The sequence below is a fragment of the Cicer arietinum genome, chromosome 3 (genome assembly GCF_000331145.2).
Source record: "Cicer arietinum cultivar CDC Frontier isolate Library 1 chromosome 3, Cicar.CDCFrontier_v2.0, whole genome shotgun sequence".
Taxonomy (NCBI): Eukaryota; Viridiplantae; Streptophyta; class Magnoliopsida; order Fabales; family Fabaceae; genus Cicer; species Cicer arietinum.
Genome location: NC_021162.2, coordinates 9618807 through 9626690, shown reverse-complemented (window position 1 = coordinate 9626690; position 7884 = coordinate 9618807).

Sequence of the window (7884 nt, the reverse complement as noted above, 5' to 3'; positions counted from 1 at the left end):
GAATCTGGTTGTTCAATGAGTGTTTATGAGAACATTGTCTTTTCTCTCAAGAAATACTTTTTCAGCTCTCTCAATGATTATGGATAATCTTTTTGGTCTTAATCTGAAAAAGCAATATTAGAGAATGTTAACAACATGTTCTTAAGAGTTCTTCAGTGTTCTGAAGTATAGTCAAGTATTAAGATGTGTTATATTGTGTTAATGAGAGAATGATTGAAAACAGTTTATATAGTTTCTGAAAAACAACTAATAAATCGATTTCCCAATCGATTCATTAAAGTGATAAAACAGGTCTAATCGATTTGCCAATCGATTATCGCAAGTCTTGTTTTTCTTGAATCTTGAAACTATATAAACCAATCGATTTGCCAATCGATTCTTTTAAAAAACACTTTTCAGTAAATTATGTGATGACTTATATGAATCGATTGCATAATCGATGTCAGGTGTTTTGTTCCAATAAAAATCACACCAATCGATTACGTAATCGATTTACTAAGTCTCATAATCGATTTACAGATATACAGAATCGATTTGGCCACAAACTGAAAGTTCACTGTGATTTCAAAATATTTGTTTCAATCGATTTGCCAATCGATTGTGTTTAAAACAGTGACTTAGCTATTTTCATGTTAATCGAAGTGCCAATCGATTTGGTAGTATTTGCTTGAAAAGTTCTTACCAGATGTTTAGTTCAATCGATTGCCCAATCGATTTAAACCAAACTTAACATGATTGAAGTTCTTACAATTGATTGTCCAATCGATTGTGTTTGTCACAGGTCATGTTACTTTTCAAATATTATCTAGGCAATCGATTTGCCAATCGATTAGCCTAGTAAATGAATTGTCACTGTGACTTTCCCAATCGATTTGGTTCAATCAGTTTTACTTTGTGATGTGCACAATCGATTTGCCAATCGATTAGCCTAGTAAATGAATTGTCACTGTGACTTTCCCAATCGATTTGGTTCAATCAGTTTTACTTTGTGATGTGCACAATCGATTTGCCAATCGATTAGCCTAGTAAATGAATTGTCACTGTGACTTTCCCAATCGATTTGGTTCAATCAGTTTTACTTTGTGATGTGCACAATCGATTTGCCAATCGATTAGCCTGTAAAACAGGTTGCCACCGACTTGCGCAATTTTCATTTCTAATTGTGCCAGGCGATTGCTTAATCGATTATACAACCACAAACAGTTGGATTCCTTACAACCCTTTTTATGAAATCGATTTCCCAATCGATTTACTTAGTGAATATTCAACTTTTGTTGATTTCTTGAGTTCCAAGCAATTTGTCTCAAGTGTGTAGGTTTGAGTTGTTGTTCCTGAAATCTTGCTCAATTAAAATGTTAGATTTATCATATGATGTATGAACATTGTATGTTTGTTAATTATGTTAAAATTAGGATTAAGAGGACTAAAGTCCAACAAACATAGCTTCAATCGATTCGTCAATCGATTGTGCTGATCAAAATGACTCAGACATAAACGTCAATCGATTTGCCAATCGACTGTGCTTGTTACAGAACATCAACTATTTTGACAAAATCTATGTGCCAATCGATTTGATCAAAGTTGTTCTGATAAAGGATTAATCTGCAATCGATTGCCTCAACCTTAGAGTTTAAGAAATCTCAATCAATTGATGTCTCAATCGATTTATTGCATCTCAGAACTTATTCCTGATTTTAAAACTTTGGCACAATCGATTGATTCCAAACATGGTTGTTTCTGTGATATACATAATCGATTAATCAATTGATTGACCAATCGATTGTCCAATGGATTGAATTTGTCCCAGAACTCAGGTTTCACTAAAAATCTTAACCTAATCAATTTCCCAATCGATTGGTGCAATGCAAACACTTGCTCTGAGTCAGATAATCGATTTATCAATTGATTCATCAATTGACTTGTTTGTTGATTGATATATATTCATTGGCAAATACTTAAGCATGAGACCATAGTGATTAGTCTAACAACCTAACTACTATGACTCCTAATTACACAACATATAATTGCATCTTTCTCAAGCATATCCTCCAACTTTGGTTGATTCCTTGAGTTGCAAGCTTTTGTTCCAGGTGTATTGTGTCTGCTTGTTTGCCTGAAATGTTTCTCCATTCAAATTATTAGATCAATCAAATATTCTATATGTACTGTATGTTTGGGAATTAAATCAAAAACATGATCAAGGAAGCTCATGTCTTACAATCTCCCCCTTTTTGATTTAATGACAAACAAACAATTTAACCTTGAGATTGTTTTAAAATCTCCCCCTGAGTTTTGGAATGTATGATACATTTCAAAAAAAAAAATACAACAGGGTACATTATAAAGTAACAGAATGCAATGTATCAGATATCACAATAGAGCTAATATCATATCAGAACTGAGATCATTATGATATTAAAACATGTCACAACATTCCATGATACACAAATTATAAGTCCAGTTCAGAGCATATAAGTTCAATTTGAATCATGTATGTAATTTTCATTACATCATATCAGAGCATTGCATTATATCAGAGCAAAAAATCATGTAATATCATACAGGTTAAACCAATCTCCCCCTTTGTCATAAAATGCAAAAAGAAATATACAAAGAGAGTTGATTAAACAAAAAGATATATACATAGAAAAAAATATTTACAAAGACGGCATAACAAAAGCAGTACAAGAGCATGACAAACAACAAAGAACCTAAACCTAATCAACAAATCTAGGGCTGATCCTCATTATCATCAGCATGAGAAGGAGAGACCGCTGTATTAACCTCAGCAAGTGTCTCCTCCCCATGAGGTTCAGAACCATCTATGTTGGGCTGGTTTGGATCTTCGGCTGATTGTCGTCCAATCTCAGCAATGTCTTCAAAAGACATTTTGAGCCCCAAGTGCTCCTGAATGGCAGAAACATCATGAACTACGGTGTCCAAAGATGCTTGAAGCTTGTGAAGAGAGGCTTCCATTCTTTCGTTGTGGGCATCTTGAATCTTCATGAACTCCAGCAGCTTCGCCATGATCTCATAAGATGATTCAGCTGGTGCAGGTGGTTGGGCACTCGCTTGGGCTTGATCAGCAGTAGATGGAGCTCTAGTCCATAATCCATTGATGCGTCTTAGCTGCATTTGGTTCACAATTGATTCACCAAATGTTAAGGTGGTTTTGAGAGATTCTTCATTGGCTAGAGACACCTTGAAATGCCTCAGAATCTTCGTCACCAATTGGGGATAGGGTAGGAGGTGCTTGCCTTGTGGTGCCTCGAGCATATTCAGCAGCACGATCCAAGCCCAGCTCATCCTGAGCTCTTTGTACAGCCCCCACAGCAGGATAATATCCAGCCGCTGTACAACCGCATGATTACCGGCTCTAGGTACTAACATCCTTGTTAGCACGTACATAAGAATCCAGTGATGCACTTTCATTTGACCTGTCGGAAGGGAAACCTTCTCAACAAATCCTTCAATCATTAGCTCTTGTGTTGTCGCATGCTTGTCCACCGAAGTTTCCCATCCTTCCTCATCAGATGCATCCTCTGATCTTCCATCAATGGTGTATTCTCAAAGTCTTTACAAAGCTTATTGTTTGTTGATCCAAAGATTATGTCATCAACATAAATTTGGACCAATAAAATGTCTTTTCCTTGTCTTTTGATGAAAAGTATCTTATCCACATTTCCCCTTGAAAAATTTTCTTGTAAGAGGAAATTGCTTAGCTTATCATACCAAGCTCTTGGAGCTTGTTTCAAGGCATAGAGGGCTTTTGTCAGTTTAAACACATGATTTGGAAGCTTAGGATCTTCAAAACCAGGTGTTTGACTCACAAAAACTTCCTCCTGGATGTCTCCATTTAAAAAGGCACTTTTAACATCCATTTGATAAAGTTTAAAGTCCATTATACATGCATAAGCAAGCAGGATTCTAATGGCTTCTAGTCTAGCTACTGGGGCATAGGTTTCATCATAGTCTATTCCCTCCTCTTGGTTGTAACCCTTGGCCACTAACGTAGCTTTATTCCTAGTAATAACACCATTCTCATCCATTTTGTTTCTGAACACCCACCTAGTTCCTATCACATGTTTATCTTCTAGTTTTGGAACTAGTATCCACACTTTGTTTCTCTCAAACTGGTTGAGCTCTTCTTGCATGGCAACTATCAAGTCATGATCCATAAAAGCTTCATTTATGTTTTTGGGTTCTATTTGAGATACAAAGGCTGTGAAGTTACAGAATTCTCTGAGGGATTTTCTAGTGGAAACTCATTTTGAAATCTCTCCAATAATGTTGTCTATGGGATGGTTTTTGATAAACTTCCATTCCTTAGGTAAATCACTCTCCCTAATAGGTTCTACACAGTCAAGGTTGGTTGGAGGTACAGGTTCACTAGGTTCTATTGGTTCAGATTCTACAATATCATCCAATGAGTTACCAACTATAGGAGGAGTGTTGTTCAAGTTTTCAGCAAACAATTCATCAAACTTTACATGAATTGATTCCTCTATAGTTTTGGTTCTTTTATTGTAGATTCTATAAGCTTTACTAGACTGGGAATAACCTAGAAAGATACCCTCATATGCCTTAGGATCAAACTTACCTAGATGTTCTTTGCCATTGTTTAACACAAAGCACTTACACCCAAAGACCCTAAAGTAAGAGATGTTTGGTTTTCTACCCTTGTATAACTCATAGGGAGTCTTTCTAAGTATAGGCCTAATAAGAACTCTATTCACTACATGTGTGGCAGTGTTTATAGCATCAGCCCAAAAGTATTTAGGAAGGTTTGAGTCCTTAAGCATGGTTCTAGCTAGTTCCTCTAAGGACCTATTCTTCCTCTCTACTACTCCATTTTGTTGTGGAGCTCTTGGGGCTTAGTATAGATGGTGAATTCCATTCTTTTCACAATAAGACTTAAAGCAATCATTCTGGAATTCCCCACCATGATCACTCTTGATGGATATAATTTTCTGGTTTTTCTCATTTTGAACTAAAATAGCAAATTTTTGAAAAACTAATAATGCCTCACTCTTGTGAGTCAGAAAATATGTCCATGTGAACCTAGTGTAATCATCTACCAGCACATACCCATATAGGTTCCCTACAAAGCTTCTAACCTGAGATGGACCAAACAAGTCCATGTGTACCAACTGTAAGACCCTACTGGTTTGAACTAAGTCTATAGGGGGAAATAAGACTGCTTCCTAAGTAGTCTATTCAAGTGGTCCATATGAATATGGGCCACTCTCTTATGCCACAGCCAGTTCTCATCAGCATTAGATAATAAGCAACATATGTCATTTGCAGGTAAGGAATAAAAATCTATCATGTAAATATTGTTAACTCTTTTACCTGTCAATTTCATACCTTTAACTTCCTTATGCTCAAGTGTGCAGCTCATAGAGGTAAAATGTACCTTGAATCCCTTGTCACACAGCTGGCTGATACTTAGCAAGTTGTGCTTTAGATCCTTGACATACAGAACATCTTTAATCACTGTAGATTAACTCTTTTACCTGCCAGCTTCATGCCTTCAACATCCCTATGCTCAAGTGTACAAGACAGAGAAGTAAAGTGTACCTGAAATCCTTTGTCACACAGCTGACTAATACTCAATAAACTATGCTTCAAACCTTCAACAAATAACACGTCTTTGATAATAGCAGTTGATTTGCTTCCTATATCTCCAATACCTATGATCTTCCCTTTGTTGTTGTCACCATATTTGACAAATCCACCATCTTTTAAGTTCAGAGACAAGAACTTTGACTTGTCTCCAGTCATATGCTTGGAACATCCATTGTCTAGATACCATGATTGATTTCTGGATGTCAAGCATATCTGCAAAAATAATTCAAGTTTTGGTTTTAGGTACCCAATTTAAATTGGGTCCTAGAGGATTAGCTTCAAATACTTGTGACTTAACTTTCCAAATCTGTTTCCATCCTCTGTTGGCCAATTTCCTTTGTTTACAATTAAAAATTTTATGACCTTTTTTGCAACAAAAATGGCAAACAACAGCAGAGGATGAATCTTGATTTGAACTAACAAATTTTTGATTCATTTTAACCTTCCTAGTTTGTTTATATCCAAGTCTAGATCTAACATGTAGATTTCTTTGATTTCTAAGAAGCATATCTAAGTTATTTCTACCATTGTTAAACTTATCCAAATCACATTTCAATGCACATGCTTCTTTTTTCAAATCTTCATTTATGTCTTTAAGAGACTTATTTTTCAAATTAATCTCATCATACATCATGCATTTTTCTTCTAATAGTCTCTTAGTACTGAGCTTGAGGGCTTTCTTGACTTGCCAGCTTTCTTTTTCAGAAATTTCTTGAACTTTCTGACCAACATACCTATCTCAGGCTCTTCATCATATTCACTTTCTGACTCATCAGTATCTGGTTCAGATTTCACTTTGTGAGTTTGAGCCTTTAGTGAAAGTCCTTTACTTTTCCTATTAGGCTGTTCTGACTCATCTAATCTGTGCAATTCCATCTCATGCTCCCCGAGCTTTCCAAATAGAGTAGTAATAGTCATGTGTGTGAGGTCCTTTGGTTCAGCAATGGCAGTTATCTTGGGTTGCCATACCCTTGTTAGACACCTCATTACCTTTCCTATTTGTTGCTCATTATCCACGATTTTTCCTAGAGCATGTAGATTATTGATGATATGAGTGAACCTTGTTTGCAAGTCATTGATTGACTCATCCTTCTTCATGTTGAACAATTCATGCTCATGCATTAGAGTATTTGTTCTGGCTCTTTTGACATCTGTAGTACCTTCATGTGTTTCCTGAAGTGTGTCCCACATTTCCTTAGCAGTCTTGCAGTTTGACACTCTAAAGAATTTGTCGGCGCTTAAGGCAGAGGTTATGATGTTTTTAGCCTTAGCATTGTATCCAACCTTTTTCTTGTCATCCTCAGACCAATCTGATCTGGGTTTGGGAATTGCTAATTCACCTGTGCCAGCTAAAGTTTGTACAAAGGGACCTTCTATAACAGCTTCAAGTACGTCAAGGCTCCACGCTTCAAGAAAGATCAGCATCCTTTCCTTCCAATACATGTATGCTGCTCCATTGAATGCTGAAGGTCTTGTCAATGATGCACCTTCTCCTAGAAAATCTGCAGAGGACATTTTATTCTTGATGACAGTTAGTCTACACAAAGAACAGGCTCTTGATGCCAATTGTTATTAATGATGGCCTCTGTTAGTCTAAAGATATGAGAGTTATTAAACAAATTATCAAAGAATCACAGCGGAATATATTCAGGAGCAATAATCGAAACAGTTTGCAAATGTTATCAATATAAGAGACAAGAAACAATGCTTAATTCAGAATGTTAAACAAGATATAAAATCATTAATTCATACATTCAAGAATATGCATTTATGTAATATCTAAAAGAGTAGGAATAAGAAACAATTGCACCACGATTTATCCTGGTTCAGCTATCAATAGATAGCCTACATCTAGTCCTGAAATCCAACAAGATTTCAGCCTTTTTCCAATAGAATGAATTGAGAACCTTTTACAGATTGTCCAGCTTCCTTGAAGCCTATCTATCTAACTCACTTCACTCTTGTTTCTATCCCACCTAATCCTTGTAGTTAATCACCTAACTCACACAAGATCTAGGTAAAGCCTCTTCTTGATGATCTCACATCAACAAAGATAACTACCAGTTTCCTTACTGGATTTCCAAACCTTTCAATTTACAGAAAATTGTTTTCTTCAAAGAATTAAAGAATATCAAGACTTTGACTCAATCACTAAATTATCTCACACAAAATGTATTTAGCCAATGGATATTTTGTGTGTTGTAAAACTTTTCTCTCAAAGTGTTTTTCAAAGGTATTCAAAGATGATCAAAAGTT